Source organism: Bufo bufo, chromosome 6, assembly GCF_905171765.1.
Source record: "Bufo bufo chromosome 6, aBufBuf1.1, whole genome shotgun sequence".
Taxonomy (NCBI): domain Eukaryota; kingdom Metazoa; phylum Chordata; class Amphibia; order Anura; family Bufonidae; genus Bufo; species Bufo bufo.
Window position 1 is genome coordinate 155,436,228 of NC_053394.1, and position 22,949 is coordinate 155,459,176.

Sequence of the window (22,949 nt, forward strand, 5' to 3'; positions counted from 1 at the left end):
TCTCACAAAAGTAAGTACACCCCTCACATTTTTGTAATTATTTTATAATATATTTTCATGGGACATCACTAAAGATCTGATACTTTGATACAATGTAAAGTAGTCAGTGTACAGCTTGTATAACAGTGTAAATTTGCTGTGCCCTCAACATAACTCAACACACAGCCATTAATGTCTAAACCGCTGGCAACAAAAGTGAGTACACCCTTAAGTGTAGTGTCATGTGACTTGTTAGTGTTACAAGGTCTCAGGTGTGAATGGGGAGCAGGTGTGTTAAATTTGGTGTTATCGCTCTCACACCCTCTTATACTGGTCACTGGAGGATCAACATGGCACCTCATGGCAAAGAACCAAGTTACCTGTTATGTGCCAAAATGGCCGCCATAAAGTTCAGGAAGTGTTGGATACACATGCATGCTGGGTCCACTCTGCCTTTTTTTCCATTTTTGTCGCAAAAATTGCCTCCATTACTTACAAGCTGTTGCCTGCTCTTACTACATTCATTAGTAACTGTCTGGCACAAGGAAAGGTGTGGAGTGGGCTCAGCATGCATGTTGGTACCTGCATCCCTTGTAAGTAATGGAGGCCATTTTGGCACCAAAAATAGTATAAAAAGAGAGTGGACCCAGCATGCATGTGGATCCAACACTTCTGAACTTTATGGCGGCCATTATGGCGCATAACAGGTAAAATTTAGTATTAGGACCCGTCTTACAGAGATCGACTTGAGGTTCGGCAGACGGGCTCAGATGGTTTTGTACAAAATGCATTGTCCAAGCATCTCACTTTATAAATAAGCGTAGCGTTAGCACTATAATATTTTTCTCGCCCATATTCATTGGGGGACACAGGAACCGTGGGTATAGCTATGTCCTCTAGGAGGCGTTGACACTAGATAAAGCTGTTGGCTCCTCCCCTGGCAGCTATACCCCATCCAGCCTGGAGAGAGAGAGAGCTTCCGTTTTAGCTTAGTGTCATAGGAGGCAAGACCTCCCTGCCTTATGCAGGACGGCTTACTTAGTCAATTCTTTCTTTTTTATTTTTCCTTTTTCCCTTTTAGGTTTGGGCAAACAGAGTCGCCTAGCCTCTCTGTTATCCCGGGAGCGAGGCCGGTGTCGGAGTCCCTCACCGCTCTACCTCCCACAGAAGCAAAAGGAGGATCCAGGGCAGCCTCGCTCCCCTGCTTCCCGCCAGCCAAGGGGTCACCTAGGTCCTCCAAGAAGAAGACCCTTCCGCCATACCAGACTCCTGCCACTCCGGTGCCAGCAGCGGAGGGGGTGACCCTGCTGGAAGAGGTGACCTTGAGGGTCCACTTAGGGAGGGTGAAGAGAAGAGGATGAAGATGAGGTGAGTACACGGGGACTTGGTAAGTATGGTTAGCCCCCCCTCTTCCCCTTGGCGGCATCGCTTCTTAGGGTCTATAGGGTTAATAGCACTGGGCCCCACTTATAGTGGCCCAGGAACCCTAAGGACAGGCTCCCTGACTCCCCCCTCGGTGCCAATGGGACTTAGGCACATAGGGGGTTAATTACTTGTCCTCCGCCTGGGCGGCCGAACATAACATAACATCCGCCCTTTTTGGAAGCCATGCGCCGCTCCGAAAGGGGTTAATGACTGCATGCGCTGCGAGGCTCTTACTTGTTCCACAATCGCACGTTCAAGGGCCGCAAACTTAATTGGGCGCCGCAAAGGGTTAGCTCCGTTGAGCTTACAGGGGGCGGTTCCTTCCAGCCCTGCTTTTTTCTCACGGCCCGCAGGGCGGGCTCCGGGAGCTGGCGTGTGAAGGGGGACACAGCAGTGCACGTCTGCCGTTTCGCTATACTCCGGCTGACCGGCAGGGCTCCCGGTCGGCCGCACATCAAACTTTAGGCCCGGTTCGCGGCATGCTAGGCCGCAATTTCCTTCCCGGATATGTGCGGGGGGGGCAGCGCACTGGCGCGAATTCTCCCGCCTACCTGCCCCCGCCCTCAGAAGCCGCTGGCACTGCCCTTGGTCTGTTTACCCCTTCCTGGCCGGCCACTTCTGTTAGGCCGGTATCGGAAGGGGACCCCCCCCCATCTAGATGCAGTGCACTTGCTATATGCAGGATTAACCTCCTTCCTGCCTCTTATCCAGCCTTATCACCACTGATCTACCAGTGGTAATGCCGTTACACCATGTCATGGTCTCTGGTTCAAAACCCCTTCAGCCTTTAAAAAAAAAAAATATATATTTCACATTAACCATGCGGTGCCAGACTGGGTCCGTGCTCTATTCCAGACACAGGAGGAGCGGCTGTTGGGTTGATGACTCTCCACCAGTGCAGTACAGTAAAGGACCCTGAAAGTTCCCAATCCGCCCTCCGGGGCAGTTTGGTCGATATTCCTCCACCTTCGCAATCCAACGGAGGACCTCTAACAGTTTCCAATTCACCCTCCTGGGTCGTTTGGTTCATAATTCTCCATCTGCGCATTCCAATGGAGTACCTCTGAATGTCCCAATCCACCCTCCGTAGTGGCTTGGTTGATTATTCTCTACCTGCGCAATCCAGTGGAGGACCTCTGGAACTTCCCAATCCACCCTCCGGGGTCGTTTGGTTGATAATGCACCGCCTGCGCAAGCCGATGGATGGGCCTCTAGACGTTCCTATTCCACCCTCCTGGGTCGTTTGGTTCATAATTCTCCATCTGCGCATTCCAGTGGAGTACCTCTGGATGTCCCAATCCACCCTCCGGGGTCATTTGGTTGATAATGCACCGCCTGCGCAATCCGATGGAGGGCCTCTAGAAATTCCCATCCCACCCTCCGGGTAGTTTGGTTGATAAGTCCCCGCCTGCGCAGTCCGCAACTGCCAGAGGCGAGATTCTGAGGGGTAAACCTACGCGCAAGCGGGCCACAGTGGGTCGTCTTTTCTCCTTGAATATCTCGCACCGCCACCCTTCCTCCCTGGGTCACGCTCAGACACACCCTCCCTCCTGGAGAGGTTCAGTCCGAGAGGGGGGGAATCACTGATTCAGACCCTGACATCAATCCGGAGCAATCTCCCAGGATTGCGTCTACGGTGGCCAGCAGTACTGTCGTATGCATTACCCCCTTCCATAGGCAGAGTTATTGCACTTCTACGGGATACCGTACTTGCCTTATACATTCCCCTGCTATTGGTGGACTAAGTACAATAACACGGGTTCAGTGCGGACGTATTTTTTCCCACTTCTGTAGGTGGCAAAATGGCATCTCTGCTGAGTTCAGTACCTGCTGTATGCATTACCTTCCATAGGTGGCGTGATGACATTATCATTGGTTACAGGGTGTGCTGTATGCATTACCCCCTTACTTAGGTGCAATAATTGCACTCCCACAGGGTACAGGACTCGCCATATGCTCTAGTTCCCACCGTGGGCATTAATCCCTCTTTATAGAGCATTCCACTTAGGTGGAGTAATTTCACTACCATTGGATACAGTCCCGACTGTCGCACTATCCTTTACATAGGCGGAGTGTTGCACATCACCGTGCTTCCTGTTGCATTACCCTCTACAACAAGTGATCCACTAGTGGGGGAATAATTAATCATCTTATGATGCCTTAGCTTATTCCAAGTGGGACGTTGCATCAGTTGGTACCCGCGAGTTCCCGGTACTCTTCATCTAGTGGTATATGGATGCTGCAAGTGGATACGGTGGCTATTCCACATTGTATCCTTATTTCTTTGGTGCTGGTTTTGGGCATGATTATATCTTCCTCTGCCTTCTCAGGTGGTTACCTAGCATCACCTATGTGTCCTGTGGGAGCCCCTATCTCCATGGGCCTCCTCTGTTCCAGTCGGTCATGATATTGTTCGCAGCAATGCGTAGTGCGTGCACCATTGCACATAATATGGTGAGTACGTTCCAGCGAGTCGAGTGTGTTTTCACTGACTCTATATTCTCTATCCACCACTCCTCCTTCTCTGGGAAGGTGGTTCTGCTGGCACTCTGGTTTAGCTACTACAGCGTGTTCTCCTCCACAGGTGCAGCTTACGCTAATACTCGAGTTCGTGGTCGCTGCAGTGGGGTGTCCCCCCTCAGGTAGGAGTCCTACCCTGGCGCTAGCTTTGGCAGTTGCTCCTGTTCAGCGCCCTTCCAGGTAGAGTTTTTTACGGTAGCTCTACTTCTCTGGAGCAGTATGGTACATGGCTTCTACGGGATAGTCAGGCCTCCCCCCTCAGTTTTGCACTGACGGGCGAGCGCTAGCTACTACTGGGGGAGTGGTATTTGCGTTACCACTCCATACTAGGTTTCTTACTGAACAGCTCCTTTGTCAAGTGGTGGACTCTTCTAGCACTGCATTCGGTGGCTTATACGGGTGGCCCCTCCTCTGCTGAGGTATAGGGCTAGCAATACAGTGGACTCCCCTTGCCTGGCTTCCTCCTCAGGCAGAGTTTTTTGCACAGCCATCATATCCTGGCTACTTCTGTATAGCACCAGTCTCAGATGGGGAATGAGCTTAGACCTAGCCTATTCCCCTCCTTCAGTTTTTTCCTCCTCTGGCTCATGATTCATAGCCTTGGTAGCCTCTGCGTTACTTCCTTCCCTCATCCGCATGCACGAGGCATTCGTTCGGTGGCCGTCCATTTCCAGACATGCTTCGGTCCCGACTGGTGGACTGTGGCGCCCTCCACATCGCTCCTTCTACAGGTAATCCCTCCCACTATGCAAAAGCTTCCCTCCTTCTCTCCCGAGTAGGAGATCTGGAAGCATGCGGCGTCCACGCCCTGTTTCCCCCCCCCCCCCTTGGCAGGAGTTCTCACTACTTACGTGTTCCCCCCTTCCCACTCCTACCAGGGTTCTACGACAGATCTAGTGGAGGGCTTTACCGACGATCCTAGTCTCTCCGGATTGGCCCCGACGCGCGTGGTACGCCAACCTCGTTCTCCTTCTAGAAGACATCCCTTGGTCACTGCCACTCAGAGACAACCTTTTTTTCTCAGGGTCCGGTCTTCCATCAGCATTTATGGTCTCTTCGTTTGAAAGACCTGGAGGGGGCATTCCCCCATTCAGTTTTTTTTTTTTTTTCTCTCCCCACGGCCCTGTCCTTCTACAATCAGGGTTGGACCTTGGATTAGCCCTTTGTGCCTTGAAGGGTCAGGTGTCGGCGCCTTCTGCCCTGGGGGACACAGCTTTTCCAGAGTCCCCTGGGCCATAAAAACCTTCCTTCAGGTACTAGCCCATACGGTTCTTCCGTACCGTCCTCCTCTACTGCCTTGGGATCTGAGTATAGTCTTCTCAGCGCTCCAGACTTCTCCCTTGAGCCCTTGCAGGAGATCTCACTCCGACTCCTGTCCTGGAAGGTAGTATTTTCTTGTAACTATCACATCCATCTGATGGGTGTCCGAGTTGGCGGCGCTCTCTTGCAGAGAAGCCTTTCGGGTTTTTCACAAGGATCAGGCGGTTCTCCGGCCCATTCCATCTCCCGAAGGTGATCTCTGACTTCCATATCAACGAGACATTGCCCTTCCCTCACTGTCCCTCTCCTTCACACCCTAAAGGAAAGGTGTTACGCCATTTGGATGTTGTCAGGGCTCTGAAGATTATAGCAGCCTCCAGTTCCTTCCGGCGTACGGTCCCACCCGTTTTTTGTCATTCTGGGAGGTGCTCGCAAGGGATTGGTGGCCTCCACGGTGGCAATCGCACCTTGGATTTGGGCTGCAATTGCGGAGGTACACCACTTTCAGGGCAGGTCCCGTCCTTAGGTGTCATGGCTCACTCCACCAGACCGGTGGGCACATCTTGAGCTCGGAGGAATCGCGCTTCGGTTGCACAGTTGTGCGAGGCGGCTACTTGGTCCTCCTGACGCACATTCACAAATTCTACCAGATGCATACTTATGCATCGGTGGACGCTGTCTTGGGCTGCGTGGTTTTGCAGGCGGCAGTTCTTAGATGCCTGCAGGGATGCTTGCTTCCATGGGTCTGTGGTCCCCCCCCCCCCCCCCCCCCGTGGACTGCATTCGGACGTCCCACGGTTCCTGTGTCCCCCAATGAATATGGGCGAGAAAAGGAGATTTTTGTATAACTTACCAGTAAAATCTCTTTCTCGCTCTTCATTCGGGGACACAGCACCCACCCAGTATTGTTGTTCGACCACAGTTGCGGCAGTTGCTGGTTAGAACCCCGTTGTTGGTTCCTTGGCATTGTTGGTGTTCGAAGTTTTTTCGTCGGTTTACTTGCCTCTCCTGCTGCTTGTACACAAACTGAAGCTCTCTCTCTGCAGGCTGGAGGGGGTATAGCTGCCAGGGGAGGAGCTAACAGCTTTTACTAGTGTCAACGCCTCCTAGAGGACATAGCTATACCCACGGTTCGTGTGTCCCCCAATGAAGAGCGAGAAAGAGATTTTACTGGTAAGTTATACAAAAATCTCCTTTTTGTGACTATGGCATTATTGTACTTCATCTGGTTTGCAGGGTGCTGCTGCATTTCCCCTTTATTTCACATAGGGGTGTACTCACTTTTGTTGCCAGCGGTTTAGACATTAATGGCTGTGTTGAGTTATTTTGAGGGCACACCAAATTTACACTGTTATACAAGCTGTACACGGACTACTTTACATTGTATAACAGCGTCATATCTCCAGTGTTGTCTCATGAAAAGATATAATAAAATATTAAAAAATGTCAGGGGTTTACTCACTTTTGGGAGATACTGTATATAGACGGGGATCTCTCCTACATACTGGACACATGTATAGACTGTATGGTCTTATTGAACTTTCTTTCATGGAAATGTTGAGTGTTTTTATGACCTATTCATTATCAGATAAGAAATGAATAATGTGATCATGTGACTGTCACGCTGTACAGTAATGGGAATTCTTGCAACTGATAATTATCCTGTGTAACAGCAGCTCACGAGACGACTGGTGGTGAGGTAGCAAACATATAAGGCTACTTTCACATTAGCGTTTTTTGCGGATCCATCATGGATCTGCAAAAACGCTTCGGTTACAATAATACTACCGCTTGCATCCGTCATGGACGGATCCGGTTGTATTATGTCTTCTATAGCCATGACGGATCCGTCATGAACAGCATTGAAAGTCAATGGGGGACGGATCCATTTTCTATTGTCAGAGAAAACTGATCCGTCCCCCATTGACTTACATTGTGTGCCAGGACGGATCCGTTTGGCTCCGCTTCGTCAGGCAGACAGCAAAACGCTGCAGGCAGAGTTTTGGTGTCCTCCTCCAGAGCGGACTGAACGGAAGCAAACTGAGACAAACTGATGTATTCTGAGCGGATCCTTTTCCATTCAGAATGCATTAGGGCAAAACTGATCCGTTTTGGACCGCTGGTGAGAGCCCTGAAAGGATCTCACAAACGGAAAGCCAAAACGCGAGTGTGAATTAGCCTTGGGGTCCATTCACATGTCCGTAAGTGTTCTGCAGATCCGCAAAACACAGTCACTAGCAATGTGCATTCCGCTAATTTGCGGACCGCACATCGCCAGCACTATAATAGAAAATGCCTAATCTTGTCCGCAATTGCGGACAAGAATAGGACATGTTCTAATTTTTGGCGGAAACAGAAGTGCGGATCCGCCAGCAAATTCCGGCCCCATTGAAAATGAATGGGTCTGCACCCGTTCCGCACCCATTTTGCGGATGTGTGAATGGACCCTTAGCTGTACATATGACAGCATGGGTAATGTCCATGTTTTTACACCAGCATACATGGCTTTATAGGTGCTAAAAATGTGCTCTGTGGTGTGTGATGCTTCATCTGAAGTTAATGCCTTAATGCTCATCATGCTGTATATTTGCAGGAATCTTGATGGGTGCTGTGATCAAAATCATCGAATCTCAGAAACTGGCAAACTGGAAGGTATAAGCGAACGATTGACATGATGCCCGCAGGTTACCAGGGTTCAGTACATGTGCAACCACCATTTGTAAGAAATCTGTAAATCCTTTACTGATCAAGTTTTATGCTCACTCCACCCACTTATGCAGAGTTGGATTCATGTCGGTGCAGGTGTCCTCTGGCAGATTTATGGTTTGAACAAGGAGGTGTATAAGGCTAGGGCTACACGACGACATTTGTCGCACCAATATCGCGTGACAATTTTTATAATGATAGTCTATGGTTAATCCAAAATAGATTTTTCTGCGACTGTCGCGGTGCAGTCGCAGCATGCCTCAGTGCGACACCATAGACTATCATTATAAAAATTGTTGTGCGACATATGTTGCAATGTAGTTGTGCCCTATCTGTCGCGCGTCGTCGTGTAGCCCTGGCCTAATAATCTGTAACCATTTCCCACAGTGTAGTGCAATGCAGAATCCATAATATGATCTTGGCTAGGCTATTATAGCAAATGACGGTTCTTTAGGCTGTGAGATATAGTAGCAAAATTGTAAATTTTGCTTTCGATGTGACTTAAAGAGGTATTAACATCTCAGCATTTGATGGCATGTCCTTAGGAAATCCCATAAAAATCCAATAGATGTGGTTCATATAAATGCGTACTATGCAGCAGGCAAACGAGGCCCTATTCTTGAGATACAGTCATCTTTAGGGGAATTTTTTTATTGCACTTTACTTTGTCACAGTCTGTTTTCTTTGCATCCCATCATCTGATGGCTCATGTGTAGCTCTTATCTCTCATAAACACTTATTTAAGCCATATTCTTATGAAAGATAAAGAAAACAGACTGTGACATTTTGCAAACAGCCAGATTTTTTTAACCCTTGTAACCCGGAAACGGCTGAACATTTTTAATAAAGATCAATTCAAAGAATGACTTTTAGCCCAAAATTAGTAAAATGCAATCATAAAAATTGCCTCGAAGATGTCCATAGCCTTTCTTAATAGAATTGAGCTGAGAATGTCAAAGTATAAACTGTTAGTGATGCTTAGTCAATGCTCACACAACCAAGGTGGTGCACCCTTTATTTTGGGTTTTGCAGAGTATATGTTGAGGCAGGGTCACATTAACACTAGGTGGCATCGCCCCTTGCTGTGATATAGGCTGCCACTCTGGCATGGTAATGGTCATACAGATGCTGGATATCCTCCTATGCTATATCATTCCAAGCTTTTCAAACCTGGACCCATTGTTCAGCCAAGGCGGTTGTTGACTGCTGTGCATGTGAGATCCATCACCCTATTCAGTTCCAGACAAACTCGATTGGGGAGAGCTCTGCTGATCGAGCTGCTGGGCACAGGTGTTATCATGTTGGAACACCACTTTTTCCTGAGTCAAAAAAGGCAGCAGGACTGGTTGCACAATGTCCTGGATATACCGAAGGCTGATCCATCCACGAATACCGGGTACAGCCATGGTATCTAATCCATGACATCTGGTGTTGGTCCTGTGTGTCTCTGCACTATACATGATGGCAGTACCCACACTCCAGCCATCCTGTGAACTCTGATGTGGCCATCATTAGTGCCAGTTGATGACCACATCAGTGTTTGCAGGAGGTCTAATCTAATGAGCCCCTTTTGCCATCATCCACAGTTTAGAGACACATAGTACAAACAGTAGGTTTTCATGGTGTGGGGTGCCTTTAGCTGCCTTGACCTTTCTGGTCTGGTGTTCCTGGAGGGAACATTGACCAGCCTTCAGTATGTCCACAATATCTTTAACCAGTCCTTATGCCTGTTTTGACTCGGGAAAAGTGGTGTTCCTACATGATAACACCTTCCCACACACTGCCCTTACTATAAAATATGCACTTTAGGGTATCCAGTAGCTCCCCTGCCCAGCTCGATCACCATATCTCTCCCCCATACTTGCCCTAATGCATTCTGAATGGAAAAGAATCCGCTCAGAATGCATCAGATCGCCTCCATTCACAATGTAAGTCAATTGGGACGGATCCGTTTTCTCTGACACAATCTGGCACAATAGAGAACGGATCCGACTTCCATTGCCTTTCAATGGAGTTCATGACTGATCCTTCTTGGCTATGTTACAGATAATACAGACTGATCCGTTCATGACGGATGCATGCGGTTGTATTATTATAACTGATCCGATTTTGCAGATCCATGGCGTATCCACCCAAAACGCGAGTGTGAAAGTAGCCTAAGCTGTCTCATTCACTTCTATGGGACGGCTCTGTAGTATACAATTGAATAGGAAGGCAGTCCCATTGAAGTGAATGGGAATGTGTCACTGAAAGTTATTTCTGCCAGTTAAAAGCAGCAACGTGTATCATTTCTTTAAGGCCGAATGCACACGGCCGTGCTCCGCGGCCGAGAGCGGTCCGTTGTATATCGGGCTGGATTCCTGTTCAGAGCAGGAGTGCACGGCGTCATTGGTTGCTATGACGCCGTGCGCTTCATGTCGCCGCTGCACTACAGTAATACACTATACGAGTGTATTACTGTAGTGCAGCGGCGGCATGAAGCGCACGGCGTCATAGCAACCAATGACGCCGTGCGCTCTTGCTCTGAACAGGAATCCAGCCCGGCATACCACGGACAGCTCTCGGCTGCGGAACACGGCCGTGTGCATTCGTCCTAAATCTGTTTTTATTTTATGATTGTAGATTTTATTTTTTTTTTGTTCTATTTCCTGAACATGATTATGGGGGCGGCCATGAGCTGTTCTTATCAGCATTTACAAAGCATGACGAAAATTCCTTTACGGCAGTCACAATGTTCTGAAGGGGACTCTTCCAGACCATTGTGTCTACTTCTAAGGAAAAATTATCTAGACATGCTCTGTGCCCTGTGCAGAGGTCATTGTTCAAGGAAGGAATAGATAAACTTTGACCATTCCCGATTCTGAATGGAGGATCCTGTCTTATCTGTACACAGAGGTGATATTATTGCAGACAAGATTAGAATGACAGATAAGCAGGTAACTGCAGTAAAGGGATCTGTACAGACTCTGAAGTGGCACCTATTATTAGGCGTAGATGCCAGTGCAAAAACGGCAGGATTTTTTGTTTAAATATAGATATTGACATGGTAAATAAATAACATCATCAAAAATTCTTTAAAAAATGTTCATCATAAACTAGGGTTGGGCGATATACCGGTATCACAATATACAGCGGTATTAAAAAAAATGGCGATATCGCTGTTTCCTAATTACCGCGGTATTTCGTGATGCCATAGAAGTGGTCATGTGCGCTGACCGCTTCTAAATCTGCGTCCGCAGCCGCCCGCCCCAGCATGAACCGATACTGGACATTTGCAGAGTACTTGTACTCGTGCAAATGTCCCCGATACCACTGCCGATACCTGCTGGCCGCTTGCGGCGGCGCTCTTAGCAGTTCGGCGTGGGGGAAGGAATTCTGTGACTCGCATTCCCGGCACCCGAGGGGTTAATTGCGCGGATCACAGCGTCCTGTCGGAGGTCGGGTGCCGGGAATGTTCTTCAGTCTCTGCATGTTAGTGGGCAGTGAGCAGCATGTTAGTGAGCAGCATTATATTCACGTGCGCCGTGGCCGCCGGGCGCTCCTTCTTCTCATAGGTCTGTGCGGCGCATTGCTAATGCTATAAGCATTAGCAATACGCCGCACAGACAGAAGAAGGAGCGACCGGCGGCCACGACGCACGTGAGTATAATGCTGCTCACTAACATACCATAGCAGCCAGGACTTCAGTAGCATCCTGGCTGCCATGGTAACCGATCGGAGCCCCAGCATTACACTGCTGGGACTCCGATCGGAACTGCCCACTGCCACCAATGATGGGCTGGGAGGGGGACCCTGTGGCCACTGCCACCAATGATTAATACTAGGAGGTGGGGTTGAGTTACCAGAGGGGGCTGATAAGAGGGAGAGGCTGGGGGGCTGAATTAACCCTGTAATGTTTTTGTTGTTACTAGAAGTCAATTGACTAGTTACAGATACCCGAAATGGTGAAAAATGACATATAAAAGTATAACCATTAACGTCTCCTTGTGGCTGCCTGGCTGCCCCCATACAGTATAATGTCTCCTTGTGGCTGCCCCCATACCGTATAATGTATCCTTGTAGCTGCCCCCATACAGTATAATGTCTCCTTGTGGCTGCCCCCATACAGTATAATGTCTCCTTGTGGCTGCCCCCATACAGTATAATGTCTCCTTGTGGCTGCCCCCATACAGTATAATGTCTCCTTGTAGCTGCCACCATACAGTATAACGTCTCCTTGTGGCTGCCCCCATACCGTATAATGTCTCCTTGTGGCTGCCCCCATACCGTATAACGTCTCCTTGTGGCTGCCCCCATACAGTATAATGTCTCCTTGTGGCTGCCCCCATACAGTATAACGTCTCCTTGTGGCTGCCCCCATACAGTATAACAGCTCCTTGTGGCTGTTCCCATACAGTATAATATCTCCTTGTCGCTGCCCCCATACAGTATAATGTCTCCTTGTGGCTGCCCCCATACAGTGTAACGTCTCCTTGTGGCTGTTCCCATACAGTGTAACGTCTCCTTGTAGCTGCCCCCATACAGTGTAACGTCTCCTTGTGGCCGCCCCATACAGTATAACGTCTCCTTGTGGCCGCCCCATACAGTATAACGTCTCCTTGTGGCTCGCCCCATACAGTATAACGTCTCCTTGTGGCCGCCCCATACAGTATAACGTCTCCTTGTGGCTCGTTATCGTGGGAATATTTTTGATATCGTCCAACCCTACCATAAACACATGTTTTACACAATAGCTCATTTTCCCTGTGTTCTTTTTTCATTGTCTGGTAGTGTAGATGCATGTCCCAGAGGTGAGACCAGTGTCTATCATACCTTTATGGCATATTCTGAGGTGTTGGACTAAGGCTACTTTCACACTCACGTTTTGGCTTTCCGTTTCGGAGATCCGTTCAGGGCTCTCACAAGCGGTCCAAAACGGATCAGTTTTGCCCTAATGCATTCTGAATGGAAAAGGATCCGCTCAGAATGCATCAGTTTGCCTCCGTTCTGTCTCCATTCCGCTCTGGAAGCGGACACCAAAACGCTGCCTGCAGCGTTCTGCTGTCCGCTTGACGAAACTCAGCCAAATGGATCCGTCCTGGCACACAATGTAGGTCAATGGAGACGGATCTGTTTTCTCTAACACAATCTGGCACAATAGAAAACTGATCCGTCCCCCATTGACTTTCAACGGAGTTCATGACGGATCCGTCTTGGCTATGTTACAGATAATACAAACGGATCCGTTCATGATGTATGCATTCGGTTGTATTATTGTAACGGCTCTGTTTTTGCAGATCGATGACGGTTTCGCCCCAAAACGAGAGTGTGAAAGTAGCCTTACCTGTGTCAGTTTTATGCCGCCATCTTGGCTGTCTTCAGACAGTCATATATTCGGCTGCACAAAAATGTTAATGTTTGGCTGATGGCAGTGTAAGCAGTCATAGACAGGTACAATAATGTGGAGTTCGCTTTACTGCAGTGCTGGAGAAATTCCACAAGTCTAAAATATGACTTCCCAATTTGACATTGATTTCTTTTGATATCTGACCACTAAATAAGTCTTGCTGTTATTATGTGGCAGCCTCTTTCCTTTTCTGCAGGGTTGATGCTGCTGTGTTCTTCTTATTTCAAACAGGAGGAAGAGATGTTTCGGCCCAACATGTTTTTTCTGCTGTTGCTGCCGCCCATCATCTTTGAGTCGGGTTACTCTTTACATAAGGTAAATGCTATATGTGTGTGGGACTCCCCAGTAACTGTCGGGACTTTCTATATTAACACTGAGTGATCTCGAGACCTGTGAATAACCACCTGCCATGCTCTCTGATGCCACGGGCCTCTGCCGTGCTCTCCCTCTAACATTGTGGGCCCCTTGCCCTGATCTCCATGTGCCCCCTGCCCTGCATGACCTCCTCTGATGCCACAGGCCCCCTGCTCTGCTTGTCCTCTTCTTACGCTGCCGTCCCGCTGCCCTGCGTGTCCTCCTCTGACATTGTGGACCCCTGCCCTGCGTGCCCTCTTTTGACACCGGGGCTATTCCATCCCCTTGCTCCTCTTTCATGACATTGTGAGGAGAGGTTTGGGACCTCCTGTCCTTCATTTATAATTATGTATATGTGCCATAGTCCCAACTTCTCATTGATTTGGCCTGTGTGTCCTTTGTTTCTCAGGGGAACTTCTTCCAGAACATTGGCTCCATTACTCTCTTTGCTGTTTTTGGGACAGCAATATCAGCCTTCATTGTTGGAGGAGGTATTTTCTTCCTAGGACAGGTGAGCGTCTTTTCTGTATTACCTGGACTGTATGATGAGGTCAGAGCCCCACGAATTCTCTGAGTCTGGTGCTTTGTGCTCAGGTGCTTGTGCTGCGCTGCTTGTTGAGACCTGAGACTCTCGCTGGAGGGTCTGGTTCACATGACATAAGTCTAATCCGCTCTAGATCCCTCATCATGGCAGGTCATGCAGACTTTGGATGGGTCCCTAACTACTGTAGCTCTGAAGGTCCCAAGAACCCATCCTGGCTCTGTGTTAAGATGCGAATGTTTGGTGTAAATGTCTATTACTTTCACCATATACTTGTTCATTTGTATCACAATATGTGAAATGCATGAATGCATGCATGCAATGTAGTGTCTGAACTCTGTACTCCTAGAGGCTTCCTGGTGCCCAGGGCCAGCGCTCCCTTCCAGTGTTTTTGGTTACTGTGTTAATTTAGCAGCCTTTCCCTTTTAATGATTTGCTGCTTTGTTCTCTCCCTCTGTAGGCAGACGTTATTTACAAGCTGACCATGACAGACAGGTAATTGCTGGGATGTTTCCTCATGTGGATGATGTGGCAGTAACATGAGAAGGGGCATAGTGCCAGCATTCAGCGGTTGTTAAGGAATTAATGGGATGCAGAGTGTTAAATACACAATTGTGTGTGTCAAGGCCAAGCTTGGTATGGGGCTCACATGGTAATGTGAGTAGTTGCTGTTACTAGTGGATGCTTTGTTTCAGAAGAAGACATCACCTGTCGGTGGCTGGATGCCATGTTCACCATGCCATTCTCTGCCATCCTCAACCTCTGGAGCTAAAATACACACACACGTATATACACAGTAATATACTGATATATACATGCAGTAATATACATACAGGCTAATATGCGTGTAGTAATATACACAGTGCTCCAGACAAAAAAAAATACCTAGTAGCCATTGGCTCCTGAATGGAAAAATTTAGGAGCCAAAACTAATTTTTAGTCGCCAAATCGAAACCGAATCAAAATTTTGGTATCGTGACAACGCTACGCCGATCAGATTAGCGTAGGGTTGTTTAAATGCCAACATTTTTATTCGCTTTCGTCACCATAAAAAATATTTTTTCTCGCCCCTATTCCTTGGGGGACACAGGAAACCATGGGTATAGCTCTGCTCCCTAGGAGGCGTGACACTAAGTGAAAGCTGTAAGCCCCTCCTCCATCAGCTATACCCTTCAGCCTGGAGAGAGAGACTGCCAGTTTTTTGCTTAGTGTCCAAGGAGGCAAGACACTCCCTGCTTAGGCAGGGTTGCTTTCCTAAAATTTTTTTATTTTTTGCGTTATTTGTTGTTTTTTAATTCGGTTTTTTTTCTACTTGCTGGGACAACAGAGGCGCACTAGACCCCTCTGTTTCTCCCGGGGTTGAGTTGCGCCAGTGCCGGTAATGCCGCACTGCCGCCTCCCCCACAGAAGACAAGGTGGACCAGGGCAGCCTCGCTCCCCTGCGTCCCGCCAGCTCAAGGGTCGCCCGCACGCCAAGTCCCTCCCCCGGCTTCCTGCCACTGCGGTGCCAGTAGCTGAAGGGGCGACCCTGCTGGATGGATTGAGGGTGAAGACAGCGAATAGTGAGAGTGGCTGCTCCAGCCTCCCCTTCCCTCCCTCCCACCGCTGCTACGTCTAAGCTTGAAGGCAAGCGTTTTTTCCATCATCGACCCCCCCCCACCCACATGGGCATAACTGGACCGGCAACTTTACCGGCCATCATTTGGGGGGGACTTCGGTCTTCTCTAGCGGCAGGGCATCAGGGGGACGGCTGTGGGCAGGAGGCCGCCTGCCACATCCAGGCGCGGCGGGGGCCGCTTACTTGGCGCGAACGGCGCCATTTTATCTTGGCCGGCACTTCATCTTCCTCGGGGGTTAAATCATTTTGCCGCGCGCACGCGCGCGGCTCTGCCTTCTCCTTCAGCGCGGCAGGGGGGGGGCAGAGCTTCCTACATGCGCTCCGCTACTTCCTGTTTCGTCGGGCTCCACATCTCTAGTGCTGCGTGGAATCCTCTCTGCCGTCCGATCCTGAAGCTCTTCATCTCCGTGCCTGCTGCCACTCCTCCACAGCCTCCTTCAGTCTGCTGCCCTTGCTGCTGCCGCTTGCACTGTCCGCGGGTCTGGTAGGACTGTTAACCCCCTCCGTGCCACCAGTACCGCTGCTTGGGTGTAATCCCCGTTCCGTTTTTTCCCTGGGGTCTCCCACTTTAAGTGAAACATTTTTTCCACCATGTCAGACCCTTCTGCAGCCGCCAAGCCTTGGTACCATGCCTGTACCGCTTGTAGGGAACCCTTTCCCCGGGGGCAGTCTGATCCGCACTGTCCTGCATGCCGAGCTCCACCGCAGCCTCAGTCGCCCGCTGTGTCGCTCCCTGTTTCCTCTGACCCGCCTGACTGGGCTAGATCCCTGTCCCAGGCCGTGGAAAGCCTCACCCATGTCGTGGGCCGCCTAATAGACAGGCCGCCTACCCCGCAGGACGCCACTCTTACTGTCGCGCCCTCCGGGTCCACCGCTTCCGCCGCTGCGGCGGGTTCACCCTCTCTTAGTGACCCTTCCCGAGCTAGGCACTCTCAGAAGCGTTTTAGAGTAGAGCGAGCCTCCTCCTCGGATGCCTCCCTCTCCCCGCCACGCGTGCGCACTCAGAAGGGCCTCTCCTCTCCAAAGGATTCGCCCTCTGAAGGTGAATTGGCGGCTTCGGATTTGGAAATGGACTCGGCCCTGCCGTCCAAGCTAGCCTCAGCGATGGGTCAACTCATCTCTGATATTCGTGACACCTTTAAGGTGCAAGATGACCCCCCTAGCTCTGACGCAGCTAGCGTCTCCTTTATCAGACCCAGGCAGGCCTCAAAAGTCTTTCCAATCCACTCTGATTTCTCCTCCGTGGTGTCTAAGGCTTGGGCTCGCCCGGACGCCCGTTTTGTCAACCCCAAGAAGCTGGATATTTGCTATCCTTTTCCAGCCGATGTCGTGGCCACCTGGTCGTCCCCACCCAAGGTGGACCCCCCTGTGGCCCGTCTGTCAAAGAACACGGCCATCCCTGTTCCCGACGGGTCCTCTCTTCAGTCAGCGGAGGACCGTCGCATGGAGACCCTTTCCAAGGGCATTTTTGCTGCCTCCGGTTCTGCCCTCAGACCGGTTTTTGCCTCTGCCTGGGCAGGTAAAGCAATCTCTGCTTGGGGTGTGCAGCTGGAACAGGAGTTGGACTCGGACGTCCCCATCCAGGACCTACGTTCCTTGGCCCAGCTTATTATTCGGGCCGGGAATTTTGTTTGTGAGGCCTCCCTTGATGCGGGAGCCCTTATAGCACGCTCCTCCGCCCTGGCAGTTTCCGTCAGGAGGGAACTCTGGCTGAAGGTTTGGAAAGCGGACGCTGCCTCCAAACGTTCCTTGGCGGGGCTACCTTTTGCGGGTTCCCGCCTTTTCGGGGTCCGCCTAGACGAGCTTATTTCGGAGGCCACGGGTGGTAAAAGCACCCATCTTCCTCAACCCCAAGCCAGGGGCGCCCCCCGCGGACGCCCTGGTGCGTCTCGTTTTCGGTCCTCCCGCAGGACCTCTGGGGCTCCCCCCGCAGCTGCCGCTTCGGCCCCTCCCCAGGATAAGCGTAGGAAGCCGTTTTTTCGGGCGCAGCCCTCCTGGCGCAGGCCGCAGGCTGCCCGCACACCCGCAGCAAAGCAGTCCTCTGCCTGAAGGTGCGCCCCCACCCACCCGGGTGGGGGGCCGGCTCCTCCTTTTCAGGGACGTCTGGATGGCTCACGTCTCCGACGCCTGGGCTCTCGAAATTGTGTCTTCCGGATACAAAATCGAATTCGCGTCCTTCCCTCCAGATCGGTTCTTTCGCTCCCGCCCGCCGCGGGACCCGAAAAGCGCGGCTGCGTTCTCCGCGGCTGTTCAAGCCTTACTGGACAGGGGGGTGATTACCCCCGTTCCTCTAGAGGAAAGGTTCCAAGGGTTCTATTCGAACCTCTTTGTAGTTCCCAAGAAGGGAGGTTCGGTGCGGCCCATTTTGGACCTCAAAAGGCTCAACCGTTTTCTCCTCCGACGGTTTCGGATGGAGTCCCTCCGTTCCGCGGTGGCTTCCCTGGAGCGGGGAGATTTCATGTCTTCCATCGATATACAGGATGCCTACCTCCATGTTCCGGTAGCCCGGTGTCACCATCGCTTCCTCCGATTCGCCGTGGGGGACCTTCACTTCCAATTTGTCGCCCTTCCCTTTGGGCTGGCAACAGCCCCCCGGGTGTTCACCAAGGTCCTGGCCCCGGTTTTGGCCTTACTCCGCTCCAGGGGTGTTTTTCTGCTACCGTACTTGGACGATATCCTCATCAAAGCTCCGTCCCTTTCTCAAGCGGTTGCCAGCGTGGATCTCACTCTAGAGACCCTGGCGAGGTTCGGTTGGGTCATCAACTTCCCCAAGTCCTCCCTTCCCCCCTCCAGACAACTGGTCTTCCTGGGAATGCTTTTAGACACGGGAGTGGCGGAGGTACGTCTTCCCTCGGAAAAACGACTGACCCTCCGTCGGGCGATTCGGGGTCTCCTTCTCCACCGTCGACCGTCCTTCCGCTTCTGCATGCGGGTCTTGGGGCAGATGGTTGCCTGCTTCGAGGCGATCCCATTTGCGCAGTTTCACTCCCGCCCTCTCCAACGGGCGATCCTCTCCTCCTGGGACAAATCGCCGGAGTCTCTGGATCATCCCTTCCATCTATCGCCTCCGGTGCGGTCATCTCTCCGCTGGTGGTTACAGTCCCCTCTTCTGGGCAGGTCCTTTCTGCCGCTCAACTGGTTGGTGGTTACAACCGATGCCAGTCTCTTGGGCTGGGGAGGCGTGTTTCCTCCCCGATCCGTCCAGGGCATTTGGTCTCCATCGGAGTCCAAACTCTCGATCAATGTCCTGGAGCTGAGAGCGGCCCTTCTGTCTCTGCGACACTGGACTCATTTGCTGAAGGTGCAAGAAGTAGTGTAGAGGCAGCACTATACGGTATCCAGATAATGCGTCTATATCAATGCAACAGCCTAGCCGTAGGCCCTTGATCCATCAGGCCATGAAATACACATATAGAAAAGAAGATGGCTTCGGCAGCATTCCGCAATATCAAAACGATCCTTTATTCGTACCTCCAGACACAATTGGCAACGTTTCGACTGTACACCAGTCTTTGTCAAGCCTAATGACATACATTCTGGTAGGCATATATATACCCCCCACATAAAAGACACACCCCGTTACATCATCAGTACAAATCACTGCACAATAGTATACACATGTTGATATTACAACTCACAGTTAATGATATGTCCACCCCGCTCGTGTTGTTCACCTCGGCGTTCCAATATCTGTAATGCGCAGCCGCATCTCAATGTATTTGCATATCGGAAGTGTCATACGTTGCCATGACTCCCGGCGGCGCACGTGTCTCCAGCCAATGTGCTGCAGGACGCACTCACTGACGTCACAGCTTGTGCGTCCACCCCATGACCCACACTCAAGTGCGCACATCAGTGCGTCAATAGCGTTAGTCACGTAGGGTACGCAGCCAATGAAGACCCGGCGCGAACATCGGCGCCATGGCAACGATGACGCCACGGTCACCACTACTTATTACATGTGTGATCTGTATCTGAAGTGGCCGGGTCTATATATTACAGAACCTCCGCTCACAACGATAATCACATGACTATAGAGGGAAATTAATCATGACCCCACATATACACGCACATAACAGCTAATGGAAAAATACATAACCTCATAAGTGTGGTGCACAATAACCACACATAACCATCATCTGGATGGTGTATCCCATATATACATCACATATGGACCATCAACATGGTCCTTTGACATATAGACTAAAGACTGTTGCACCAGGGATGTGCCACATATATATTTAAAAACATGATGTCACTATACTGAGAGGACAAAACAGTGACAATCATCAATCGATGGATGCGACATTAAACTCTAAATTCAGGCCAAAAGGTTGGAGGGACCTGAGGGTATGGATCCATTTAAGTTCCTTCTTCCTCAGGATTCCCTTCCTGTCCCCACCCCTTCTCAAGTATCCTACACTGTCAATAACTCGAAATCTCAATTGATTAATGGAATGTTTACAGTCAATGAAGTGTTTTGCAACCGGTTTGTCAAGTGCACCTGTTCTAATTGTGCTTTTGTGTTTGTTAATTCTTTCCCTCAATTCCATCGTGGTCTCCCCCACATAGATCAAACTGCATGGGCACTGTATCATGTAAACCACATCCGTGGATTTACATGTAAAATGACCTTTGATCTTAAACCGTTTACCACTGTAGGGATGTGTAAAACCATCACCTTTCATGATGCCACCGCAGTTGCAACATGAAAGGCAAGGGAAATTACCATTCCTCAGTGGTGCTAGCCTTTTCTGTCTTTCGATGTCCTTCCCCCCTATATCCGCCTTCACCAATCTATCGCGTAGGTTAGGGCTCCGTTTGTATGCCATCATTGGGGGAACTGAAAATTCAGTGACTGCAGGCAATCCTTTCTGTAGGATCCGCCATTCCTGTCGTAGGATGTTGGCTATATTGCCGCTATCACCCCCATAGATGGATACAAATGGAATGCGGGGGGTCTCCTGTTTTTGGGATTTCCTTACCAGAGTGGCACTACGTTCCATGGATGTAATCCTATGCTTGGTACGGTTGATCAATTTGATGGGATATCCTCTCCTGCTGAACTTATTACACATCTCATCTACCCTAATACCAAAGAGGGTGTCATCCGATACGATACGGCGTACCCTAAGTAGCTGACTCCACGGGAGGGAGCTCACCATGTTCTGAGGGTGACTACTGTCATACATTAACAAGGTATTCCTGTCCGTAGGTTTTTGGAAGAGATCAGTACAGATCCTTCCATTGTGCACCTGAATTCGGACGTCAAGGAACTGCAGCTCACGGGCAGAATGCATCACGGTGAACTGCAGGTCCCGGACCCCAGAATTCAGGTGCGCATGAAACTCATCCAGTTCAGGCACGGTGCCAGTCCAAATCAAGAAAATGTCGTCGATGTAGCGCCACCAGCACAGGACTCTCTCAAAAAATATGGAGCGATACACCAGCCGATCCTCGACCTCCGCCATGAAGATGTTTGCGTAGGTGGGGGCCACATTGGACCCCATCGCCACACCCCGCTTTTGCTGGTAGAAGGTGTCACCGAAGAGAAAGTAATTCCTCCTCAGGACAACCTCCAAGAGGGCGTGGATCAGCCGGCGCGCCCCAAGAGAGAGCCCCGTGCCGGCCAGGGCCACATCGACGACATTTAAACCATAGGAGTGATCAATGGATGTATACAGGGATACAACATCAAAACTCACAAGTAAAAATTCCGCCGGCAAGTCAAGTGAATTCAGTTTAGTCAAGAAATGGCCAGTATCCCTGACATAGGAGGGGGCCGTGGTCGCGTGGATCCGTAATACCTTGTCCAGAAAGATGGATACAGGATTGAAGATGGAGCCCCTGCCCGACACTATGGGTCGGCCAGGGGGATCCACAAGGCTCTTGTGGATCTTTGGTAAGACATATATCACAGGGGTGATTGGATGGCTTACACGCAAAAAGCTGTTTAATTCATCATCAATGATTCCCTGGCTGAGAGCCTCATCCAATAACACCCCTATGACACCTGCTATGTCCCACCTTGGATCCTTACTCAGCATCTCATAGACATTGTCATCCCTTACCTGCCTTGTGATCTCATCAGTATATTTACATGTGTCCATCACGACCACGGCACCCCCCTTGTCAGCTGGTTTAATCGTCAATTGTTTGTTATGTTCCAGTTCAAGAACAGCCCGTCTCTCATCTTGAGATAGGTTGTGTCTGAACTGGTGGGTACCCTCCACCCTCAATTGATCGATACGTTTTCTGACAAAACTGATATATGTTTCCACCACATGGTTGTTTTGTGGTGGAAGAAAATGACTTTTATTGCGTAATTCGAAATTCCTACACATCAAAGTATCAGTGGATACAACAGTGGATACATCAGACTGACTGGCAGATACATCAGTATTTCTAGCTGAAAAGAAAGCTTTTAATCTCAAGCGTCTAAAAAACTTTTGTAAGTCGAGCTCAAATTCGAACCAGTCCCGTGAGGTTGTAGGGCAGAATGTCAAGCCACGGCTTAGTACACTAATTTGTGCTTTATCAAGCTGAAAAGAGGAGATGTTCACTACCAGATTCATCATTTCCGCTGTCCGCGTCTCGTTACTCTCCCCTGAATGTGGGTGCAGGCCTCTGTTGGTATTGGGGGAAGGGTCCTTGTTGGATCGGTGGTGTTTCCTACCACCCCTTCTGTATCGCCCTCCCCTCTTTTCCTGCTTGGGCCTAAAAAATTGGACGCACCTGATTCATCAGCAGAATCGGATTCACCAGTACTAAAGCCGAATTTACCTTGATCAAAGCGTTTGCCGCGTCTACGCCTATTAAACCTTTGTGGTTGAGATGCCTGCCAGTTATATATTTTACCAGACTGGTAATCCTCCAAGTCCCTATGCCACTTATCTCTCTTGATGTGTTCCACTTCCAACTTGTGTCGGGCAATGTGTTGAGTGGTCTTTTCTTTGTATACTGTATAATCCTCAATACTCACAAGGTCCCGAATCTGGGTATCCAACTCGGCTGTGGTTTTCTTCAGGTTGTCAACCTCTTTCTGTAAAAAGTCTATGTTTAATAACATTAATTCAAAAGAGTATTGGTTGTTGATTGCTTCAAAGGCTTTACAAAAATCACCATTGGTAGGGAATAAATTGGGGCGAAGGTTAGATCTA